The following is a 26,692-nucleotide window of genomic DNA, read 5'->3' as shown; positions in this document are numbered from 1 at the left end:
GCATTTAGCACGGAATTGAGCACCTGGTAACTGTGAATATTAAATTGGAGAATGCCCACTATTTGCAGCAGGTACAGAATTGGGGCTCAGTAAATGTTCATCTCCACCTCTTTTGCTCTCTGCTTGTTCCTGAGGCTGCTTCTTTAAGAAAGAGCCTCCAGGGAAAGTGGAGTCTTAACTAGGACGCAGCCTTGCCCAAGGGCACTGACGTTTAGATGGAGCCTGTTAGATGAGGCCAAAGGCAGAAAGCAAAGTTGTGTGCTCTGGGTACTTTAAAACCTTCGTAGTCACTGAGTTTCCACAGTTAAAAAGTGGGAGCATGGAGTGAAGAGTTAATGAGACAAATAGGAATTTAAAAAAAGAAAGAAAGAGAAAGCAAAACCGGTGACTGACGCTTAAGAGAGGAGGTCTGACTTAAACACAGGTTACTAGACTCAGGAGCACTCCTTTTCTGGGTCATGGCCAACAGGCAGACAACATGCTTGGCCTATAGGAAGCAAGGCTTGTCGGCTTGCCGTCCCTGTCTGCATGTGGGAATGAATCCACAGCTACAGGAGGAAGATGAGAGTGTAATTTGGAGACAGAAGTAGTCAAAGGAATTCAACTGAGAAATAACATCCTGGCACAAACTTAAGACATAAAAATAAAATCAATTTCACAAGGCCCAGAAAGCCTGATTCTTGTGAAGTGTCCTCATGGAATCTCAACAACCTTGCTGCTGCTGCTGCTAAGTCGCTTCAGTCGTATCCGACTCTTAGCGACCCCATGGACTGTAGCCTACCACGCTCCTCCGTCCATGGGATTTTCCAGGCAAGAGTACTGGAGTGGGGTGCCATGGCCTTCTCCGCTCAACAAGCTTAGGCATCTGCATTCTCAGAACCCCTCCCAAAATGGCACCTTTGCTCCAGCCACTGTGGAAATTTTCATTCTCTCCATCCCTCACCTGCCTTTGTCCAGACCAGGCTGGGGCTATTGAACCTACTTCTGTACCCTCCCCATCCCAGGGCCTCTGAGTCCAGGGGTCCACCAGGCCTACCTCACTGAGCAAAAGCACCTCCTGTGTGCCACCCCACCCCTCCTGACTGCCTGGAACTTGGACTAGCATCACTATCTCCCTGATACCTGCACTCCCTCCCACGTCAGGACAGTATGGCTCAGTAGTTAAGCACAATGTCTCAATCAGTATCTGGAGTTGGATAGACCTGGGGTCTTGAGTAGGGGCCAACGGAGCAAGTTTTGGTGTCAAGTTGCAGGGTCTACTTCACAGCTTCCCCCACTGACCATGTGTGCTCTCTTGGATAGGTTATCTAACTTCTGTGGGCTTCAGTTTTCTCATCTGTACAATGGGCATAAAATGTTACCTACCTCAAGGAGCTAAGAGGTTATTTACACAATGAATTCATATGTGTTGTGAATTGAGAACAGTTTTTGACACCTAGTAAGTGTTTCATGCATGTTAGATACTATTATTTGAATCCTCTCCCTTCCAGTTGGGAAAACTCACGAACGTGGTTTAATCTAAGCCTCAGAGTCAATACTTCCCTACTTGTTCCCCTGCACCCTGCAAACAAGCCTTTCACTCCCACGAGCAAACAGAAGTGGTTAATGGACAAGTCTTGTTCTCTAAGCTCAGAATGTTTCCTTTTGGTTGGGCCGATGACTCAGATAATGACCACACCTGTATTTAGTAATGTGTAATGCAGTCTCCTGTCTCCCTGAAGAGTTCATTAGTAGCTACACTTTTTTTTTTTTACTTCATTCCTTTTTCCTCCTTTTGTTTCTGACATTTGGTCAAGTTTTCATGCTTGTTTTTTGTTTTTTTCAATGCAAAGTTCAGTGATTTCCAAATGCAGAGCCCAGGCCATCTCAACAATGAGGTTATCATAAGATTACCAGAGACATTGCAGGTAGCCTGCAGATACGGCCTCAGCATCCATGAGAGCTTCAAACCTGGAGCCATCCTGGACTCCTCCTTCACCTCTGACATCCAATCAGTCACCAAGTTCCATCGATTCTTTTTTCAACACCGTCTGCCTGGCTCAGGCCCCCTGTATCTCTCATTGCATCACTGCAAGAGTCCCCAGACGGATGGCTCTGTTTCTGGTGGAGCTTCCTGTCTGTAATCCATCCTGCCCGCTTGGTGGTCAACATGACCTTTCCAAAACAGAAACCCGACTCTGTCCCTACCCGACTTAAAACTGTCGCATTTCTCCCCGTTGCCTCAGAGGATACAGATTTCAATGAGGAGTATCTTTCACATTGAAAATGTCTCTAGACACCTCCCAGCACCTCAACCCATGACAGAGGTTGTACTTCTAGTCACCATCAAATGGGAAAATGCATAATGCCAAAAGATACTATGACTATTAAGTGCATATGAATTTTAAATGTTATGGCAATATTTATTTACATTAAAAAATATTATCGATAGCATATGTATTTACTCCACACATTCAACAGGCAATGTCTGGTGCACATAAGAATTTAATCATTCCTTCCTCATAAATTTATGACCCCCTAAAATTCTCTGGCAGGATAAAAATAACTGGTCTAGAACTTAAACTCTAAACTCTTTTTTCCCTCCTGCTCTCCTTAAAGTCGTCTATGTACACTACCTTCCCATGTACAGTCAAGCTCCAGCTGTGGGAATCTCTTTGTTTCTTCAATGTACCCCACAACCTTCCACACTTTCTCAAAGGGTCTCTGTGCCCACCTTTTCTCTCTGACAAATCCCAACCCCTTTAAATGGGATTTAAATGTCATGTCCATCTAAAATGTCATATTCTCCAACGAGCCCAGGAGTTTGCTACTTTTTCCTCTGTACAAAACTCAGTTAGCATCAAGCTTAGTGTGTTGGAATCACATGTTGATATATTTTTTTCTCTCTTTATAAACTCTTTATGAGAAGATCCCTTGTCTGTCTCATTGTCCTTGCACCTCATCCACTGTCACAGCTCCTACAACTGGTAGGTGCTTAATAAATGTTGGGCTAATAATGAGAGGAGGGAGGCAGAGTCTCTAAAGAGATTTGATTTCATTGGAGCAGATGTGCTAATGGAAAAGAGCCAACAGGCTGTCCAAGGTAAACGATGTGCATTTTGATACAGTCCTAGAGGAGTAACAGATGATGGTCTCTCATGCCAACCAGGAGGGCAGGTGGCTCAAGGAAACAGTCTTTTCCAGAGAGACTCATGAGCCCTCTCTTTTATCAGAGGTGATTTTCTGACTGTGGCTACTGGAAGGAGCCCAGTGGTCAGCTCCTCATCTCTTGCAGAGCTTGCACCCAAGATCCCAGCTGCCTCAGGATAAAATGAACATTTTGAAGTGCTGGTACGCAGCAGCTTCACTGTCCAATACTTTCACTAGGAAGGAGAAAAATCCCCACGCATCAGGGATTTCACCTGTGTAGGATCTAATCTATTTTCTAATGTTGCAGGAGATATTTGATGGCGAGAAGAGGCAGATGATATTAACAATATCCATGGATGGTGGGAATAACAAGGGGGAATCAGTCTTCCCAGCCATTACTGCACTGCTTGCCTCCCCCAAAATTCAACTTCAACCTAGAAGCAGGATGATAAAATCTACTCTGCTCAGTGTCCATAGAGTCAGAGGTTTAGGTTCAAGTTCCAGTTCTGCCACTGAAGTGCTGTGATTTTAAAATTTTTATATTCATAAATATATTTGTACAAAAGAATAGTTCAGGCAGATTCTTTACCAGCTGAGCCGCAAGGGAAGCCCACGAATACTGGAATGGGTAGCTTATCCCTTCTCCAGCTAATCTTCCAGACTCAGGAATCAAACTGGGGTCTCCTTCATAGAAGTGGATTCTTTACCAACTGAGCTATCAGGGAAACCCTAAAGAATAGTTATGATGTGTCTAAAGAAGAGGAAGAAAAACTATGTTACCACCATTCAGCATAAGAGATAAAATATTGTCAACATCACTGACTTTTTCCTTCACGCCTCACTGTAAACCGATATTCCTCCCTAAGCCTCCCAGAGGTAACCAATCTATTGCATTTTGTGTTTACCATTCTCTTGCTTTTCTTTATAGTTCTCCTACATATGTAAGCATGTAGATGATATATATGTTTGTGTACTTTATATGTGGACTCTAATCTGTGCCTTTAAAAAAATTATTGTAATTTGACTGCAGCGAGTCTTACTTGTGGCACATGAAATCTTTAATCTTAGTTGTGGCATGTGGGATCTAGTTCCCTGACCAGGGATTGAACCTGGGTCCCCTGCATTGGGAGTGTGGAGTCTTAGCCACTGGACCACTAGGGAAGTCCCTGTCCCTTTTTTTCCCCCTAATTGATATTATTCATTTATGTTGATGCCTTTAATAGTTATTCATTCATACTGATGTATGAATATACTACAATTTTCCTGAAGTTGGGTCTTTGGGATGTTCCTAATTAGGGCCATTGGGGGCCTTCCCAGGTGGTGCTGGTGGTAAAGAACGCAGGAGGCATAAGAGATGCAGGTTTGATCCCTGGGTCGGGAAGATCCCCTGGAGGAGCAAATGGCAACCCACTCCAGTCCCATGGACAGAGGAGCCTGGCAGCCTATGGCCCATAGGGTCACAAAGAGTTAGTTAGATATGACTGAAGTGACTTAGCATGTACACACATGCACATGAATAAAGCTGCTATGAACTTTTAAGTATCAGCCTTTGTGTGGACAAATGTATTCATGTCTCTTAGATAAACACATAGAAGTGAAATTGCTAAGTTTATGAAAAATGTAGGTAGGTTTAACATGATAAGAATCTTCCAAACTGTTTTCCACAATGGTTGAACCATTTTACGTTCCCACCAGGAATCTACGAGAGTTCTGTTGCTTTTCCTTGTCAACACTTAGCATTATCAGTCTTGTTAGTTTTAGCCATTCTAAACTTGATGTATAAAGGTTATGATTTTCATTTTATTTTCATAATGACTAATGATCAACATCTTTTTATGTACCTATTTTTCATTCATATATCTTATTTGGAGAAGTGTCTATTCAAACCATTTGCCTATTTTTTAAACTGAATTTTTTGTCTTTATGTTATTGAGTTGTAAGAATTATTTATATACTCTGTACACAAACCTTCTGTCAGATATAAACATGTGAATATTTTCTTCTAGTCTGATACTTGATTTCAATTTTTTAATAGCATCTTTGGAGGATCAGAGATTTTTAATATTGATACAGACCCATCTGTTTTTTAATAGTTTGAATATTTTGTGTCCTAGGGAATCTTTGCCACTCTTTAGATCATAAAGATTTTCCTCTAAATTTTTTATAGTTATGTTTTTTGTGTTTAGACATATGATCTTTTTCAAGATAATATTTGTGGGTGAAATAAGGTAATGGTCAAGGTTCTTTTTTCTTTATGGATATCCAATTGTACCAGCATCATATGTTGAAAAGACTACCTTTGCACCATATAATTACCTTGGCATCTATGAAATAATAATGCCCCTCTCCATAAAAGAAGTTCATGTCCTAACCTAACACATGAATATGTTAGGTGACATAGCAAAGAGAAATTAAGGTTACAGATGCCATTATATTTGCTAATAGAGTGACCTTAAAATAGGGAGGCAGAGGGCAGCAGAGGATGAGATGGTTGGAAAGCATCACTGACTCAATGGGCACAAGCTCGGGCAAACTCTAGGAGATAGTGAGGGACAGGGAGGCCTGGAGTGTTGCAGTCCATGGGGTCAGGAAGAGTTGGACACGGCTTAGCTACTGAACAACAACAACATAGGAAGATGATCCCAGATTGCTTGGGTTGACTCAGTGTAATCACAGAGGTCCTTAAACATGGAAGAAGGAAGCAGAATGAAAGTTAGAGTCATGCAAAGTGAAAAGTACTCGATCCACTGCTGCTGAGTTTGAAGATGGAGGAAGACGCCAGCAGCCAAGGATTGAGGACAGCCTTTAGTAGCTGGAAAAGGCAAGGAGACATTCTCCTCCAGACCCTCTAGAAGGAACGTAGCCTTGCTGACACTGTGACTTTTGCCCAGTGAGACCTGTGCTAGACTTCTAATTTACAGAACTGTAAAATAATTTTTGTATTATTTTGAGTCACTACATTAGTGGTGCTATTGCTGTAGCAGCAATGAAAAATTAATACAGCACCATTAGTTGACCATATATGTAGATCTATTGCGGAACCAGAGATCAAATTGCCAATATCCGCTGGATCATCAAAGAAGCAAGAGAGTTCCAGAAAAACATCTATTTCTGCTTTATTGACTATGCCAAAGCCTTTGACTGTGTGGATCACAATAAACTGTGGAAAATTCTGAAAGAAATGGGAATACCAGACCATCTGACCTGTCTCTTGAGAAACCTGTATGCAGGTCAGGAAGCAACAGTTAGAACTGGACATGGAACAACAGACTGGTTCCAAATAGGAAAAGGAGTACGTCAAGGCTGTATATTGTCACCCTTCTTATTTAACTTCTATGCAGAGTACATCATGAGAAACGCTGGGCTGGAAGAAACACAAGCTGGAATCAAGATTGCCGGGAGAAATATCAATAACCTCAGATATGCAGATGACACCACCCTTATGGCAGAAAGTGAAGAAGAACTAAAAAGCCTCTTGATGAAAGTGAAAGAGGAGAGTGAAAAAGTTGGCTTAAAGCTCAACATTCAGAAAACTAAGATCATGGCATCTGGTCCCATCACTTCATGGGAAGTAGATGGGAAAACAGTGGAAACAGTGTCAGACTTTATTTTTTTGGGCTCCAGAATCACTGCTGATGGTGACTGCAGCCATGAAATTAAAAGACGCTTACTCCTTGGAAGGAAGGTTATGGCCAACCTAGATAGCATATGTAAAAGCAGAGACATTACTTTGCCAACAAAAGCCCATCTAGTCAAGGCTATGGTTTTTCCAGTGGTCATGTATGGATGTGAGAGTTGGACGGTGAAGAAAGCTGAGCGCCACAGAATTGATGCTTTTGAACTGTGGTGTTGGAGAAGACTTTTTAGAGTCCCTTGGACTGCAAGGAGATCCAACCAGTCCATCCTAAAAGAGATCAATCCTGGGTGTTCATTGGAAGGACTGATGTTGAAGCTGAAACTCCAATACTTCGGCCTCCTCATGCGAAGAGTTGACTCATTGGAAAAGACCCTAATGCTGGGTAGGATTGGGGGCAGGAGGAGAAGGGGACGACAGAGAATGAGATGGTTGGATGGCATTGCTGACTTGATGGACATGGGTTTGGGTAGACTCCGGGAGTTGGTGATGGACCGAGAGGCCTGGCGTGCTGCAGTTCATGGGGTCGCAAAGAGTCGGACATGACTGAACAACTGAACTGAACCGATTGCCGTACTATTCCACTGATCAATTCGTCTCTCTCTCTTGCTTACTATACCTTTATATTCAACTTTATAGCAAATCTTGAAATTAGATAGTATGTCTTAAAAATATAGTCTTTGATATTCCAATTCCTTTGCATTTTCATATAAATTTTAGAATCCCCTTTCCAATTTCTGTATAAAAGTATACTAGTGTTTTTATTGGGATTGCACTGAAACTATAGACCAGTTTGGGGAAAACTGACAAATGTCATAACAATTTTGAAAACTGATTTCGTGAACATGATATCTTTTCATTATTTAGTCTTCTTCACTTTCTGTCTTTGTTTTATAGTTTTTAGTGTATAGGTCTGAACGTATTTTATTAAATTTATCCCTAAGTACTTCAAGTTTTGTGGTATAACTGTAAATGGCATGATTTGCTTATTCCAAATTCCGGTTGAATGCTTGCAGTGAAAGTAAAAGAGGAGAGTGAAAAGGTTGGCTTAAAACTCAACATTCAAAAAACTAAGATCACGGCATCCGGTCCCATTACTTCATGGCAAATAGATGGGAAAACAATGGAAACAGTGACAGACTTTATTTTGGGGGGCTCCAAAATTGCTGCAGATGGTGACTGCAGCCATGAAATTAAAAGATGCTTGCTCCTTGGAAGAAAAGCTATGACTAACCTAGACAGCATATTAAAAAGCAGAGACATTACTTTGCTGACAAGGTTCCGTCTAGTCAAAGCTATGGTTTTTCCAGTAGCCATGTGTGGATGTGAGAGTTGGAGTATAAAAAAAACTAAGCACCGAAGAATTTACACTTTTGAACTGTGGTGTTGGAGAAGACTCTTGAGAGTCCCTTGGACTGCAAGGAGATCAAACCAGTCAGTCCTAAAGGGAATTGGTCCTGAATATTCACTGGAAGGACTAATGCTGAAGCTGAAACTCCAATACTTTGGCCACCTCATGCGAAGAACTGACTCACTGGAAAAGACCCTGATGCTGGGCAAGATTGAAGGCAGAAGGAGAAGGGAACAACAGAGGATGAGATGGTTGGATGGCCTCACTGACTCAATGCACATGAGTTTGAGCAAGCTCCAGGAGTTGGTGATGGGCAGGGAAGCCCGGCGTGCTGCCGTCCATGGGGTCCCAGAGTCAGACACGACTGAACAACTGAACTGAATTGAGTATAAAGAAGTACAATATAACTTGCATATTGACCTTGCTTGCTAAGCTTGCTTAATAGTACTGGTGACTTTCTTGGGTACATTGCTTAGAATTTTCTACTTAGAGCCTTTTAAAATTTTCCTGTCATTTTGTACTGCCTAGGACTGCCAGTACAATGCTGAATAGAAACGGTGGTAGTAGGCATCTTTGTCTTTTTCCCAATTTAGAAGCTAAAGCATTTAGTCTTTCACTAGTAGATTTGATGTAGGGAGTTTTTCTCCTGTAGGGTTTTTCACAGATGTCCTTTTTCAGGTTGAGAAAATTCCTTTTCAGTCCTAGTTTGCTGAGAGAGTGAACGGGTCTTGAAGATTTCAAACGCTTTTTTTCTATTGAGGTGATAATAAAGTTTTTCTTTTATTCGGTTAACTTGCTCAATTACATTGATTGATTGTTTAATGTTAACCGTAATACCTTCCTGGAATGAACTCCAATTGGTCAAGATGTATTATTTTTTTGCTGGAGAAGGGAACCGCTACCCACTCCAGTATTCTTGCCTGGAGAATTCCTTGGACAGAGCAGCCTGGTTGGCTACAGTCCATGGGGTCACAAAGAATCAGACACGCCTGACTGACTGACACAACAGCAATTATCTTTTGTATACTGCAGGGTTAAATTCGCCAAGGTTTGTTAAGGATTTTGTGTCTATGTCCATAAAGGATTTGTTAGCATAAAGTTGTTAACAATATTCCCTACTGATATATAGTGATGGTCCCTCTTTTATTCCTGGTTTTGATAATCTTCTGTATTTCTTGATCAATCTCACTATGGTTTTATCAACAATTATATTATTTTTTTTTTCCTTTCCGTACTGTTCATGGGGTTCTCGAGGCAAGGTATTACTGAAGTGGTGTGCCATTCATTTTACTATTTTCTCAATTTTCCGTCTGTTTCCTATTTTACTGTTTTCTGTTCTCATCTTAATTGTTTCTTTCCTTCTACTTGCTTTGTTCTTAATATAGTGTTCTTTTTGTATTTTCTCAAGATGAAACTTAAGTAACTGATTTTAGACTTTTCTAATTTTCTAATGTAAGCATATAAATTATACATTTTTTCTTGAAGCACTCTTTTAGTTTCATTTCACAGATTTTGATATGTTTTGTTTTTGTTTTCATCCAACTCAAAATATTTTCTGATTCTTCTTATGATTTCCTCTTTGATATGCATTATTTAGAAATATTGCTTCAATTTTCAAATATCTATTAATTTTCTAGGTATATTTTACTAACATGTTTAATTCCCTTATATTCAGGGAATATCCTTTATATGATTTCAATTATTTTAAATTTGTTAAAATTTACTTTATAGTCTAGCACATGGCTTAAACTTGGTGAAAAATCCATGTATACTTGAAAGAATGTGTGGTCTGCTGTTGTTGGAAAGGATGTTCTACAAATGTTAATTATTTCCAGCTTTTTGATAGCATTCATCAAGTATTCTATACCCTTTTTGCTTTTCTATTTGTTCTATCAGTTACTGAGAAAATGACTGATACTTGCTCAATTGCCAATTATTATTGTGCATTTGTCTGTTTCTCTTTTCTGTTCTGTCAGTTTTGTTTCGTGTATTCTGAAACTGTTCTTGTGTGCATGCACATTGAAGATTGCTATGGCTCCTTACTTAATGTTCCCTTTATCTTTATGAAATGATCCTTCTTATTTTTGGTGATATTTTGTGTGTGATGCCTACTTCGTCTGATAGTATAGTTACTTCAAGTTTCATGTTTAGTATTTACATGATGTACCTTTTTCTGTCATTTTATTTTTAACCTACTCTATTTTTATATTTAAATTGTGAGTGGTATATGTGTGTGGTTTCCAGCTCTGCTGACAACAGGGGCTCTGAAGGGCACAGAGGGAGGAGGGTCCACCACTCGCCAGACTGAAGGCCAGAGGCAACTTGATGTTAAATCAGTCCACATCTCCCCTCCCCACGCCCCTTCTCTTTTAGGCCTGTTCACTCTCGAATGGTCCCTCAAGGCTGAAGATCTGTTGCCTTAGGCGGGCGGAGAGCTTAACTTCCAGTTTCTACACCAATTTCAACCCTGTGGTTTCTCAGTATCTATTGCGTGGGCTACTGACATGACCTCTTCCTCCCTCTGACTGAAAGCTCACCCAGCATTTTTGGATTATAGAATTCTTATCTCCTGCCTTGATACTTCGGGAATTTTGAATTTCTTTGCTTTTGTTTTTAAGAAGTAACCTAAAATTTCCTACAACACTAAAATGGTACTACCTTTCAAAACTAGATAAATAAATAATGTTTCTTATAGACAGCATATGACTCTGTACTTTTTGATTTTTAATACTTTTTCATTTCTAAACACTGCTTTGTCAAAGAACAATTGATATTCAAAATGCCATACATGTTTAATAAATATAACTTGATGAGTTTGGAAGTAAGTGTATTTATAAAACTATCTTTACAATCTATGCTGTAAACATATCCATCACCTCTAGAAGTTTCCTCTTTGTTATTACTATAATTTTCTTTTTGTGATAAGAACATTTAGCTTACACTCTAAATTTTGAGTGTTTATACATATTGTTAACTCTAGGCAGTATGCTATACAGTAGATTTCTAGGACTTATTTTTCTTGCATAACTGAAACCACTGACGAGTATCACCCTGCCCTGTTTCCCTTCTCTCCAGCCCTGGCATCCACCATTCTACGTTCTGCTTCTGAGTTTGACTATTTTAGAGTTCTCATACAAGCGGCATCATGTAGTATTTATACTTCTGTATCTGACTAATTTCCCTTGGCATAATGTCCTTCATCCATGTGGCAAATGGCATGATTTTCTTCTTTTCTAAAGGCTGAGTGATAGTCCATTATATGTATATATCATTATTCTTTATCCATTTGTTTGTCAATAAACATTTAGATTGCTTCCAAATCTTGACTATTGCGAACAATGCTGCAATGAATATGGGAATGAAGAGATAGCTCTTTCAGATCCTGATTCCAATTTCTTTGTTTTTTAGTTTTTTAAAACTTTTTTATTTTATATTGGAGTATAGTGATTTACAATGCTGTGGTACTTCCAGGCATGTAGCAAAGTGATTCAGTTATACATAGCTATGTATCTATTCTTTTTCAAATTATTTTCCCATTTAGGTCATTACAGTGTATTGAGCAGAGTTCCCTGTGATATACAGCAGGTCCTTGTTGATTGTCAGCTTTAAATATAGCAGTGTGTACATGTCAATCCACAAATCTCAATCTTTCCCTCTCCTCCACCTTTTCTTCATGGTAACCATAAGTTCATTCACTAAGACAGTGGGTTTGTTTCTGTTTTGTAAATAAGTTCATTTGTATCATTTTTTTAAGAGTGTACATATAAGCTATATTATATGATTTTTGTCTTTGCCTGATATACTTCACTTAGTATGGTAATCTCCATGTCCATCCATGTTGCTGTAAATGACATTATTTCATTCTATTTAATGACTAAGTAATATTCTATTTTATATATATCCCTTTGGATAAATACCCATATGTGGGCTTGCTAGATCATACAGTATTTCTATTTTTAATTTTTTGAGAAGCGTCCATACTGTTTGCCATGGTGGTTGCACCAATTTTTATTTCCATCAACTGCATTTAATACTTATCCTTTTTTAATAATAGCCATCCTAACTACACAAGATATAAGATGATACCTCAGTGTAGTTTTCATTTGTATTTCCTTGATGATTAGTGATTTTTAGCACATTTTCACATGTATCTGTCTCCTTTCAAGAAATGTCTCTTTAGTTTCTTTGCTGATTTTAAAATTGGGTTTTTGCTTTTTTTTTTATATTTAGTTGTATACATTCCTTATATATTTTAAATATTACCTCTTTATCAGATATATAGTTTGCAAATATTTTCTCCCATTTCACAGCTTGCCTTTTCATTTTGGTGATTGTTTCCATTGCTGTACAGAAGCATTTTAATTTGATTTAGTCCCATTTGGCTATTTTTGCTTTTGTTGCCTATACTGTAATTACCAAGAAATCATTGACAAGACTAATATCAAGAAACTTTTTGGCTGTTTTCTTCTGTAAATCTTATGGTTTCAGGCTTACAATTAAGTATTTATCCATTTTGAATTAATTTTTGTGTTTGGTGTAAGATAAGGATCACATTTCATTCTTTTGCTTGTGGATATCCAGTTTTTCCAACACTATTTATTGAAAAGACTATTCTTTCCCCATCGTGTATTCTTGATACCCTTGTCAAAGATCACTTGTACATACATTGTTTTATTTCTGGGCTTGTTGCTGTGTTTGTTCATCTCCATGTCTGTTTTACTGCCAGTACCATAGTGTTTTGATTACTGTAAGTTTGTAATATTTTGACATCAGGAAATGCAGTGGTCCCAACTCTGCTCTCCCTCAAAATTGCTTTAGCTGTTCAGGGTCTTTTGTGGTTCTATGCAAGTTTTAGGATTGTTTTTTCTATTCCTGTAAAAAATGCCAATGGGATTTTGATAGAGATTGCGATGAATATGTTGATCACTTCAGACAGTACAAACACTTTAACGATATTAATTCATGAACATGGTAGAACTTCTTTCCATTCATTTGTGTCTGTTTTAATCTCTTTCATTAGTTTTAGTTTCTTCCAGTTTTATTGAGACATAATTCACATACAGCATTGTATAAATTTAAGTGTATAACATAGTCATTTCACTTTTATACATCATGTAATGATTACCACAATAAGTTCAGCGAGCAACCATCATCTCATATAGATACAAAATTAAAGAAATAAAGGAAAAATTTTCCTTGTGATGAGAACTCTTAGGATATACTCTCTTTACAATTTTCATATATAGCATACTGCAGTGTTAATTATATTTATCATATTGACATTACATATCTAGTACTTATTATCTTATAACTGGAAGTTTGTACCTTTTAACTGCCTTTATCCAATTCTCCCTCTTCGCATCCCCTGGCTTCAGTAACCACAAATCGAATCTCCTTTTGCATGAGTTTGTCTTTGAAGTACAGGTTTTTACCTCCTTAAACCTTCGTATTTCTGTAGTGTCAGTTTAAGTTCTCCTTTTGTTTCTGATTTTACTTATTTGAGTGTTCTCTCTTTCTTAGGTTTGTTGATTTTATCTTTTCAAAACACAACTCTCAGTTTTGTCAATTTTTCTATTGTTTTTCTATTTTATATTTCATTTATTTCTGCACTAATCTTAATTATTTCCATCTTATGGTATTTTGGACTTACTTTGTTTTTATTTTTATAGTTCCTTGCAGTATAAAGTTAGACTGCTGATTTGAGATCTTTCTTCTTTGTGAGTATAGGTTTTTATTACTATAAATATTCTTAGCACTCCTTTTTTGTATCCTACAAGTTTTGATATGCTGTGTTTTCATTTTTGTTTGTCTGAAGATATTTTTCTAATTTTCTTTCTAACTTCTCATTAGCACAATGGTTGCTCAATAGTTTGTTATTTACTTTTCATGTATCTGTGAGTATTTTCTTTTTTTGGTTATTGATTTCTAGTTTTATACTATTGTGGTTATGAAAGATCTTTAGAATGTTCTCAATCTTCCTAAATTTGTTAAGCCTTATTTTGTGACATAGCATGTAATCGATCTTGTAGAATATTCCATATGCTCTTGAGAAGAACGTGTATTAACACAATACCTTTTCCACCCTGTGAGAAAACAAAGACAGTTTTGCTGAGTTGAGCCTTCTGGTTTTGCAAATTTTTCTTTTAACACAATACATCGTCCTATTTTTTTCTGATCTGTAAGGTTTCCTCAGAGAAATATGCCAATTTTCTTAGGGAGGGGAGCCCTCTGTATGTGATAAGTTGCTTTTCTCTTGCTGCATTCAAAATTCTCCTTTTAATTTTGACTGTTGACATTTCAATTATAATACGTCTTAGTGTAGACTTCTTTAGGTTCAACCTATTTGGAGTTGTTTAGGTTTCATGGGCCTGGATGTCCATTTCCCTCCCCAGATTTGGGGATCTTTCAGCCATTGTTTCTCTAAATAAGCTTTCTAACCCTCTATTTTATTCTTTTCCTTCTGGGACTTCCATAATGCATATATTGGTTTTCTTGATGGTGTCTTGATAGGCTTTCTTCACTTTTCTTCATTCGTTTTGTTCTTCTCACTGGATAATTTCAGATGACTTGACTTGAAATTCACTGATTCTTTCTTCTACTTGATTAAGTATATTGTTGAAACTTTTGATTGAACTTCAGTTTAGTCATTATATTCTTCAGAAATCAAAATTTCTGTTTCATTTCTTTAATGATTTATATCTCCTTGTTGAACTTCTCATTTTGTTCATGTATTGCTTTCCTAGTTTTACTTAGTTGTCTGTGTTTCCTGTAGTTCATTGAGCTTCAAGATAATTACTTTGAATTCATTATCAGTCAGTGATAGATATCCATTTCTTTAGGGTCAATTACTGATGCTTTACTTTTCCCCTTTGGTGGTGTCATGGTTCCCTGATTTTCATGATTCCTGTGTCTTCTGTTGGATTCTGCACATTTGAAGAGGCAGCAGTCTCTTTCAGTCTTTACAGAATGGTGTCAGCAGGGAAAACCATTCACCAGTCAGCATAGCCAGAGATTCTGGGTGGGCCAGGCGACAGAGCCCATAGGGAGGGTGGGCCCATAAATGGGGTCTATAGGCAGGTAGGACAGGCACAGGGCTCCACATGGGACTTGCTATCTATTTTCCCCATGGAAGGACCCTTGAGTCAAGGGGATGGATCTCTCTTGGTGCTTCTCTGTACGAGGTTGGGGGAGAGGTGATGTGGGTGAAGTGAAATTGCTCTTACCCTTTTCAATCATCTTTTCTCATTCTGTGCTTCACAGGGGTGTTATAATCTCTCATCTGGATTTCAGAGCTCTCATAAAGGCATTTTCACCTGTGGATGCTAATTAAATTGGCATTTCTGTGGAGAGACAAGGGCTGGGACCTCGTAGTCCTCCATCTTGCTGATGTCACCTAGAATTTGCTTTCTAAATCCAGTCTGACACTTTCTATCTTATAATTGGAGTGACTAGACTATTCACACTTAATTTAATTATCAGTATAGTAGGGTTTAAAGTTATCATCTTGCAATTTGTTTTGTATTTGTCCCATCTGTTGTTTATTTCTTTTCTCCCCTTTTCCTACTTTCTTTTATATCGAGTTTTTAGAAAAATGTTCCACTTCGACTTATTAACTATACTTCTATGTTTTTATTTATTTTTTAGTGGATGCCCTGGAATTTGCAATTAACTTCTTCAACTTATTACCTCTGATTCAAGTAATATATAGCACAAGACCTTGTGGGCTGATTGCCTTAAGGAGACTGTTGGTATATAGATAGATAGATAGGTAGGTAGGTAGATTCTGGTGAGAGCTCAGAAAGAAAAGAGGAGAGCTGAAGAGAAAAATCTATTGTCTTCAAGAGTACATATAGCATCACAAATAGAATTTTGCTAGAAATATGAATGTTAAAAGATGCTTTTGGTGATGTCTCATACAGGAATGAGGGTTATATTATTGAAAATTAGAGGAAAGGTAAAGGATTTGGCTAAATTATGCCTTGTTGGATGGAACAAAGCACTTCTAAGTAATAAATCTGGATATTTAGCTGAGGTGATTTCTAAGCCAAGTGCAGAAGGTGCAACAGGATGTCTCCTTGCTATGAAAGGAGAGAAATAAATTGAATAAATAACTAATAGGCAACAGTAAACCAGCACTTGACAGTTGGGAAGACTCTTAGCCTATCCAGATGGCATGGTCTGGAAATGAAGAGAAGGGTGTGGCTGGACAACCACTGACAAAAGAGACAAGACACGTGACTCATGGATCCAATCTTTCATCTCATCAGAATCCAGGAATGTAGTTATTCAGGAAAGATATGTGAAGACTGTCAGTCTAATGATTTGATCATTCATGGATTTCATGTGAGACCAACACAAGTTTTGAGAATTTTACATCAATGGAAACACTGCCAGCCTGGTCTGAAAAGGACACATGATGGGATGAAATGAAAGATTTATTTCAACGGCAGAGCCACACATGCTGAGACTAGTGAGGGTGCCACTGTTCCCATCTAAGGCCCAAGGCCGAGGCGGAGCTGCCACCCAGGACTGAGGTTGGGTCTGAAGGGCAAAGCACCAGGCCAGACAGTACTGTTGACTAGTCTCAAGTCATGAAATTTAACGGATTTTCCCTACTAGGCTTCAGACTTGATTGGGACCCAAGATCCTATTTTTTCCTTTCAATTTTACCCTTTTGGAATGAAAATGTCTAGCTGATGTCCGTGCCTCCACTGTAGTTTGGAACCAGATGCTCGGACACGACTGAAGGACCAAACAGCAGCTGTAGCAGGTAGACTCACAGATGGAGAGCAATTGTGTCCCAGGATGAATTAAATCTTAAGTCTCACCCAAACTGATTTAGATGATATTTAAATGAGAGTTTAGATTTAGATGGTGGGATGGAATAAAACTCTTGGGGATGGGGTGAATGTATTTTGCATGTGTCCAGCTCAGTCACTCAGTCATGTCCGACTCTGCGACCCCATGGACTGCAACACGCAAGGCCTCCCAGTCCATCACCAACTCCCAGAATTTACCCAAACTCATGTTCATTGAGTCGGTGATACCATCCAACCATCTCATCCTCTGTTGTCCCCTTCTACTCCTGCCTTCAATCTTTCCCAGCATTAGGGTCTTTTCAAATGAGTCAGCTCTTTGCATCAGGTGGCCAAATTATTAGAGCTTCAGCTTCAGCATCAGTCCTTCCAATAAACACACAGAACTGATCTCCTTTAGGATGGACTGGTTGGATATCCTTGCAGTCCAAGGGACTCTCAAGAGTATTCTCCAACACCACAGCTCAAAAGCATCAATTCTTTGGCGCTCAGCTTTCTTCACCGTCCAACTCTCACATCCATACATGACCACTGGAAAACCATAGCCTTGACTAGACAGCCCTTTGTTGGCAAAGTAATGCCTTTGCTTTTTAATATGCTGTCTAGGTCGGTCATAACTTTCTTTCCAAGGAATAAGCATCTTTTAATTTCATGGCTGGAGTCACCATCTGCAGTAATTTTGAAGTCCCCCAAAACAAAGTCAGCCACTGTTTCCACTGTTTCCCCATCTACTTGCCATGAAGTGATGGGACCAGATGCCATGATCTTAGTTTTCTGAATCTTGAGCTTTAAGCCAACTTTTTCACTCTCCTCTTTCACTTTCATCAAGAGGCTCTTTAGTTCTTCTTCACTTTGTGCCATAAGGGTGGAGTCATCTGCATATTTGAGGTTATTGATATTTCTCCCAGCAATCTTGATTCCAGCTTGTGCTTCATCCAGCCCAGCATTTCTCATGTTACTCTGCATATAAGTTAAATAAGCAGGGTGACAATATACAGCCTTGACGTATTCCTTTTCCTATTTGGAACCAGTCTGTTGTTCCATGTCCAGTTCTAACAGTTGCTTCCTGACCTGCATACAGGTTTCTCAAGAGACAGGTCAGATGGTCTGGTATTCCCATCTCTTTCAGAATTTTCCACAGTTTATTGTGATCCACACAGTCAAAGGCTTTGACATAGTCAATAAAGCAGAAATAGATGTTTTTCTGGAACTCTCTTGCATTTTCAATGACCCAGCGGATATTGGCAATTTGATCTCTGGTTCCTCTGCCTTTTCTAAAACCAGCTTGAACATCTGGAAGTTCACAGTTCACGTGTTGCTAAAGCCTGGCTTGGAGAATTTTGAGCGGCGGCTGCAGGGTGCTGGAGCAGAGAGTGGCTGAGAGGAGATACCCCACATCCAAGGTCAGTAGTGGCAGCTGTGAGGAAATGCTATGCTATGCTATGCTATGCTAAGTCGCTTCAGTCGTGTCCGACTCTGTGCGACCTCATAGACGGCAGCCCAGCAGGCTCCGCCGTCCCCAGGATTCTCCGGGCAAGAGTACTGGAGTGGGTTGCCATTTCCTTCTCCAGTGCATGAAAGGGAAAAGTGAAAGTGAAGTCGCTCAGTCGTGTCCGACTCTTAGCGACCCCATGGACTGTAGCCTACCAGGCTCCTCCGTCCATGGGATTTTTCCAGGCAAGAGTACTTCCACGTCAAAGGGAAGAGAAACCCCACTAAGACGGTAGGTGCTGAGAGAGGGCATCAGAGGACAGACAGACTGAAACCACAATCACAGAAAACTAGCCAATCTGATCACATGGACCACAGCCTTGTCTAACTCAATGAAACTAAGCCATGCATGTAGGGGCCACCCAAGACAGACAGGTCATGGTGGAGAGGTCTGACAGAATGTGGTCCACTGGAGAAGGGAATGGCAAACCACTTCAGTATTCTTGCCTTGAGAACCCCATGAACAGTATGAAAAGGCAAAAAGATAGGACACTGAAAGATGAACTCCCCAGGTCGGTAGATGCCCAATATGCTAATGGAGATCAGTGGAGAAATAACTCCAGAAAGAATGAAGAGATGGAGCCAAAGCGAAAACAACACCCAGTTGTGGAGGTGACTGGCGATAGAAGCAAGATCCGACGCTGAAGCAATATTGCATAGGAACCTGGAATGTTAGGTCCATGAATCGAGACAAATTGGAAGTGGTCAAACAGGATATGGCAAGAGTGAAAGTTGACATTTTATGAGTCAGTGACCTAAAATGGACAGGAATGGGTGAATTTAACTCAGATGACCGTTGTATCTACTACTGTGGGCAAGAATCCCTTAGAAGAAATGGAGTAGCCATCATAGTCAACAAAAGAGTCTGAAATGCAGTACTTGGATGCAATCTCAAAAACGACAGAATGATCTCTGTTTCCAAGGCAAACCATTCAATATCACAGTAATTCAAGTCTATGCTCCGAACAGTAACACTGAAGATGCCGAAGTTGAATGGTTCTATGAAGACCTTTTAGAACTGACACCCAAAAAAGATGTCCTTTTCATTAGAGGGGACTGGCATGCAAAAGTACGAAGTCAAGAAACACCTGGAGTAACAGGCAAATTTGGCCTTGGAGTACAGAATGAAGCAGGGAAAAGGCTAATAGAATTTTGCCGAGAGAACCCACTGGTCATAGCAAACACCCTGTTCCAACAACACAAAAGAAGACTCTACACATGAACATCACCAGATAACCAACACCGAAATCAGATTGATTATATTTTTTGCAGCTAAAGATGGAGAGGCTCTATACAGTCAGCAAAAACAAGACCAGAAGCTGACTGTGGCTCAGATAATGAACTTCTTATTACCAAATTCAGACTTAAATTGAAGAAAGTAGGAAAAACCACTAGACCATTCAGGTATGACCTAAGTCAAATCCCTTACGACTATATAGTAGAAGTGAGAAATAGATTAAAGGGACTAGATCTGATAGAGTGCCTGATGAACTATGGACAGAGGTTTGTGACATTGTACAGGAGACAGGGATCAAGACCATCCCCAAGAAAAAGAAATGCCAACAAGCAAAATGGCTGTCTGAGGAGGCCTTAAAAATAGCTGTGAAAAGAAGGGAAGCAAAAAGCAAAGGAGCAAAGGAAAGATATATCCATTTGAACGCAGAGTTCCAAAGAATAGCAAGGAGAGATACGAAAGCCTTCCTCAGTGATCAATGCAAAGAAATAGAGGAAAACAATAGAATGGGAAAGACTAGAGATCTCTTCAAGAAAATCAGAGATACCAAGGGAACATTTCATGCAAAGATGGGCTCAATAAAGGACAGAAATGGTATGGACCTAACAGAAGCAGAAGATATTAAGAAGAGGTAGCAAGAATACACAGAAGAACTATACAAAAAAGATCTTCACGACCCAGATAATCACGATGATTTGATAATTCCCCTAGAGCCAGACATCCTGGAATGTGAAATCAAGTGGGCTTTAGGAAGCATCACTATGAACAAAGCTAGTGGAGGTGATGGAATTCCAGTTGACCTATTTCAACTACAATAGTTGAAATAACTCCTAAAAGATGATGCTGTGAAAGTGCTACACTCAATATGCCAGCAAATTTGGAAAACTCAGCAGTGGCCACAGGACTGGAAAAGGTCAGTTTTCATTCCAATCCCAAAGAAAAGCAATGCCAAAGAATGCTCAAACTACTGCACAATTGCGCTCATCTCACACCCTAGTAAAGTAATGCTCGAAATTTTGCATGTGAGAAGGGTGCAAATTTGAGGGCAGAGAGTTATGGATTGAATGCACACTTCTCCTTATATTCATAGGTTGAAACCCTAATTCCACAACCTCAGCATGTGATCTTATTTGGATATAGTGTTGTTGCAAGTATAATTAGTTAAGATGAGGTCATACTGGAGTAGAGTGGCTCCCTAATCCAGTATGACCAGTGTGGGAAATTTGGACACAGTCATTTACATACCCAGGGAGGACAAGAAGTAAAGATGAAGGCATAGATCGAAGTTATGCTTCTACAAGCCAAGAATGCCTAAGAATGCCAGCAAACCACCAGTAGCAAGGAGGAAAGCTTGGAAGGGATTCTCCCTCACAGCATTCAGAAAGAACCAATCCTGTTGACAGCTTTATCTTGGACTTCTAGTCTGCATAACTGTGAGACAAGGTCTTTCCTGGTGGTCCAGTGGCTAGGATTTTGTCCTCCCAATGAGCGGGCCCAGGTTTGATCTCTGGTTAAGGAATTAGATCCCACATGCTGCAACCAAGAGTTTGCCTGCCTCAACTAAGGATCCTGAATGTGGCAATGAAGATCAAAATCCTGCATGCCTCAACTAAGACCCAGCACAGCCAAATAAATAAATAAATATTAAAAAAAAAAAAGGACTGTGAGACAATACATTTCTGTTGTTTAAGCCATCTCGAAGCCCTAGCAAACAAATATAAACAGTATGCTTTTTTTTTTCCTTTCTCATTTTTATGCTATTTATGACATACATTTCACTTCTATGGGATCCCATAGTGCATTGTTATTAATTTTAATTTAAAGAGTTAATTATCTTTTAAATAAATTTGTCTCACTTTTTGAAAGTCTGAATGGTGTAAAATTAGAATTTTTTTGGATTCTTTATGAAACTGAGCATCCGCTTTTTCATGTTGGTCGTTTTGTTTCTGCATCTGTCAAGTGACTGACTCTTCATGGCTTTGCTTATTTTTATATGAGGATTTTCTGCATTTAATATTTTCTTATTGATTTATGGAACTGCTTTATATGTGTGTATTAGTCACTCAATCGTGTCTGACTCTTTGTGATCCCACAGACTGCAGCCCGCCAGGCTCCTCTGTCCATGGAATTCTCCGGGCAAGAACACTGGAGTGGATTGCCATTCCCTTCTCCAGAGGAATTCCCAACCCAGGGACTGAACCCGGGTCTCCTGTGTTGCAGACAGATTCTTTACCTTCGAGCTACGGGGGAAGACCTTTAACACTTACATATGTGTATTAGTTGCTTAGTCATATCTGACTCATTGCGACCCCGTGGACTAGAGCTAATCAGTCTGCCTTATCCTTGGAATTCTCCAGGCAAGAATACTGGAGTGGGTTGCCAGTCCCTTCTCCAAGGTATCTTCCCGACCCAGGGATTGAACTTGGGTCTCCTGCATCGCAGGTAGATTCTTTACCATCAGAGTCATGAGGGAGGCCCCACTTTATATATGCTGAATATTAATCCTTTGAGGCTTTCCCAACTGGTTATTTGTTTTCTTTATGGGCTCTCATATTAAAAAGGCTTAATTTCAGTGAACTGAATTTATCAATATTTTCCTTTATGATTTCTGCTTTTGGAGTCTTAGAAATATTTTGCAACCTGAGGTCTTAAAGGTATTGTTTTCTATTGTTTTTCTAGAGGTTTTATAGTTTCTCCTTTCATACGAAATATTTTATATATCTAGAATTGATCATCTCATGTTATTTGAGGCAAGATTACAATTTTTCTGTAGGACTATTGATTCTCCCAGAATGATTTAAGGAAAGAACCCTCCTTTCCCTACTTAACTGCAATTCCAGTTCTTATATATCAAGTTTCCAAGTATTTGTGGATCTCTCTCTGGGCTCTCCCATTTGTTCCATTGGCCTGTTCAATTTGTTTGTCCTGCAATAAAAGGACATAATTATGATAATTTCACAATACATTTTTATCTGTTAAAATTAGCACCCCATACTAATTTTCCTTTTCAAGATGGTTTGGTTTTTCACATGATTTTTAGAATCAACTTTTCAAGTTTCGTGAGAAACCCAACTGGGATTGCAATAGGAATAGTATTGTATTGATATTATAGTTCTGACTCCTCCTATCCATGGATAAGATATATTTCTCCAGTTAATTAGATATTATTTAGACCCATTAATTCAGATCTTCTTTAATATATTTTGGAATACCATTGTATAATTTTCGTTTATGTCTTGTATACTTTTTTAGATTTACTTTACCTTTTTATGGAAATTTAATCTTGGGTATAGACACAAAATTTTCAATATATATTGATTTTTCTACCTAACAATTTTATTAAATTATCTTAATTTGAATAATATGCAGATTCTTTGGGGCATTCTTCATAGATCATCATAAAACTTATGGATAATTATGATTTTCTTTACCCTTTTCCAATCTTTATGACTTCCATTTTTTTTCTGGTATTGCTCAACTGACTAGAACTAGAAGGTAATGCTGGATACAAGTAGCAACAGGAAGCACCTCAACTTGTTCTTAATTTTGAAGAGAATTTTTAAAAATGTTAACTATTCAGTATACCGTTTGCTATAATGCTGTTGCAAAGACCTTACATCAGCTTAAGGAAGTTTCCTTCTATTCTTAGTCTGCAGTGGTGTGTTTTTTAAAAACTCAATGGATGTTAAATTTTACTATATGCTTTTTTTCATCTCCTGAGATGTTAGACTTAGATATCAAGGTATACCAGCCTTATAAAATGAGTTGGGAAGCATTCCCTCTTTCCGTAGTACCTGAAAGAATGTCTGTGATATTGGAATCACCTGTTTTTTAATGTTTGGTAGAACTTATGAGTGCAGTCTTCTGGCTTTTTATTTCTGTGTTGGACAATTTTAAGCTAGTGATGGTTTCTTTAATTATTTTAGAACTCTTCATGGTATCCCTTTTGTTTTTAATAACCTTCAGCATGTATCCTAGGTATTTCTTTATTTTACCTATGTTTTCTAGTTTACAATAAACTCATTCATAATCATTTTATTACCTTTTAATTCTGTGTTACATCTTTATGGGGTGCCATCTTCTATATCTCATAATTTTAACTTCCCTATGAACCCTAGAAAATATTTGATAATTTTAGTTATTTTAGTCTTTTTTAAGCATTAACTTTTGACTTTCCTGATTATCTCTAGTGCACATATGTCTAATTTTAGTAACTTTGCTCTTCTCATTATTCCCTCCCTTTTACTGTCTTTCAGTTTATTCTAATTAACAAAGTTGGAGAAAGCATAGTTCATTAATTTTCAACCTTTATGAATATAAACATTTTACTACACTGATTTTCCTACAAGTACCATTTTTGCTGCATCCCACAAGTTTTCATATGCTATATTTTCACTATTATTTAGTTCTAAGTATTTTCTAATTCCCATGTACTACTTTTCACATATGAGTTATTCGGACATGTGATTTTTGGTATTCAAATGGATTTTTCTAGTTATGCATTTGTTATTGTTATCTAACTTAAATGCATTCTGGTCACTAAACATAGTCTACACAATACAAACTGTTTGAAATTCATTCAGATTTTGTTTAGCGTTCTTTATTTATAAGGGAAGATTATTATTCTCTAACAGTTGCTATAGATTTTGATTATACCACACTTCTAAATTTTGTGTTTTTATCTTCTATTTGCTTACTGAATTTTTTCTTGCTTTGAGCATTTGTTACTATGATACAAGAATATTTAAAGATCTCCCATTATGAAGACATTTATCAGCTCTCCTTCTGGTTCCATTGGTTCTTATTTCATTTATTTTGAAGTAATCTCATTATATTACATGTAAGTTTAAAATAGTTAAATATCCCCAGTGAATTGAATTTTTATCAATATGTAGTGACACCTATGACCTCTAGTAATGCTTTTTACTTTAAAGTCTATTTAATTAGATAATGCTAATAGAGATGAGGATTCTTTTATTTAGTATTTAAATGATGTACCTTTCCCCATCTTTATGCTTTAATATTTGTTTACTTCTGTATACTTTTCATCTAAACTACAGTATATAAGACATTATTTTTTCTGGTAACCTTTTACCATTCTGGTAACATTTTTAAAATTCTGGTAACTTTTTAATTTTAACTGGAAGATTTAGTCATTTTATATTTGGATCACCAGTAGAGTTGGACTTATTTTACCATTTTGTACTTTATATTAGTCTTGTCCTTTTGTCTTATCCCAATCAGTTCTGCTTTTTTGCCTTCTTTTGGGTTGAAATTTATTCGAATAGTAAAGGACAGGGAAGCCTGGCATGCTGTTGTCCATGGAGTCACAAAGAGTCAGACACGACTTAGTGACTGAACAATGAAGTATGGAAGTTACACATATTATTTCTGTTCTTTCAGTGTTATGTTAGAAATTACATTATGCATTTTTAATGGGCTAAATTAAATATATGCTTTCCACCAAAATGATTCAAAGAATTTTAACAACATTTCATTTTAACTATAATTAATCTCCTAACTAAAAGCTACTGTTGTTCAGTATTTTTTAACACCCCAAATTAGACTTCATTATAACTACTTGTATAGCCAATATTTACTTGGGTTTACCCACATGTTAGTATGTTCCTTTATAATTCTGGACAATTCTAAATTACTATTACTTTGAATATTGCCACTCTTCAATTCTGCTATGAAAAAAGGCCAGAGGCAGAAAACCTATAGAACAGGTGCAGTGTACATTGTGGGGTCTTCTCCCTGGCATTCTGTTCCCCTAGGCAGGAAAGAACCTCACACTCCAGGAGAGAGGCCCAACCTTGGCCTATGGGAGCTGATAAGTTCAAATGACAAGGGGCAGAGTCAGGCTGGTGGTCATTTTGGGCTGACTTCAAGCTGAATACTCACCGAGAGAAAGAAACGAGAGGGACTATGAGACTGCTGAGAGAAAGAGCAAACTTGGTCCTCAACTGGCCAGTTACTGTCCCTGCAAGGATGAGCTGTACTCTGGGGCCAGGCCTCTCCAGTCCACTAGATTGTCCAACCAGAGCTAGCTTGAGTGGTTTTCGGCTTTTTAAACCGAGAGTCCTAGAGCTAGAACCCTGAGCCTTACCTTTCCGTATCTGTAAGATGGGACAACATCTAGTCAATCAACTTCATAAAACAAAGTACAATGGTAAGAAATAAAAACACAAATAATAAATAAGAAAACATCTTCACAGCCCAAACAGAACCAAACTGTCCACAGGGAGCCACATCACAGGACACATTGGCCATGGGCAACAGTACATCCCTTCCCTAAAACAGAGGGGCCTAACTAGTTTTCCATTATCTCTTTGAGAAACTATGGCCACTCATATCTGTTAGCTAATAGCCTCTCTGTATAATTATTACATGTACCCAGTATTTATGTTCTGTGAGACTGTAAAGTGGATAGGGCTTTGAAAAGAAGTTAAACCTTATTGAATATTTTATAATGCCTGGCCTGCTTTTTTACATACATGATCTAATTTATTCTATCCTCGTAGCAACCCATCAAGATCAAATTAATATGCCCATTTTACAAATGAGGAAACAGGCTCAGAGAATTGTATGACTTTTAGCTAGAATTTGAGTCCAGGTCAATTATACCAATGGCCTAAACAAAACTATTCACTGGACTTTAGGGATACCAGTCACCCTGGCCCCAAAGTCATTATGTGACCCTCTCAGCACTGAATTGAGTGAGAAATTTGGAAAAGAAGGGTTATTCTTTTCCATTGTTCATGATGAAAGTCAACGAACAAGGAGAATAAATAGCTTCTAGAACAGTCCTTCATCCACAGTAGACGCTTATTAATAATAAACAGGGGCGTCCCAGGTGGCTCTAGTGGTAAAGAGCCCAATTGCTAATGCAGGAGACATAATAGATGTGTGTTTGATCCCTGGGTTGGGAAGATTCCCTGGAAGAGGGCATGGCAACTCACTCCAGTATTCTTGCATGGAGAGTCCCATGGACAGAGGAGCCTGGCAAGTTGAAAACTACAGATACCCATGGATGC

Source organism: Giraffa tippelskirchi, chromosome 5, assembly GCF_054371585.1.
Source record: "Giraffa tippelskirchi isolate mGirTip1 chromosome 5, T2T-mGirTip1v1.2.pri, whole genome shotgun sequence".
In the NCBI taxonomy this organism is placed as follows: Eukaryota; Metazoa; Chordata; class Mammalia; order Artiodactyla; family Giraffidae; genus Giraffa; species Giraffa tippelskirchi.
The sequence above is the reverse complement of the archived record's forward strand: the minus strand, read 5'-3'. Positions refer to the sequence as shown.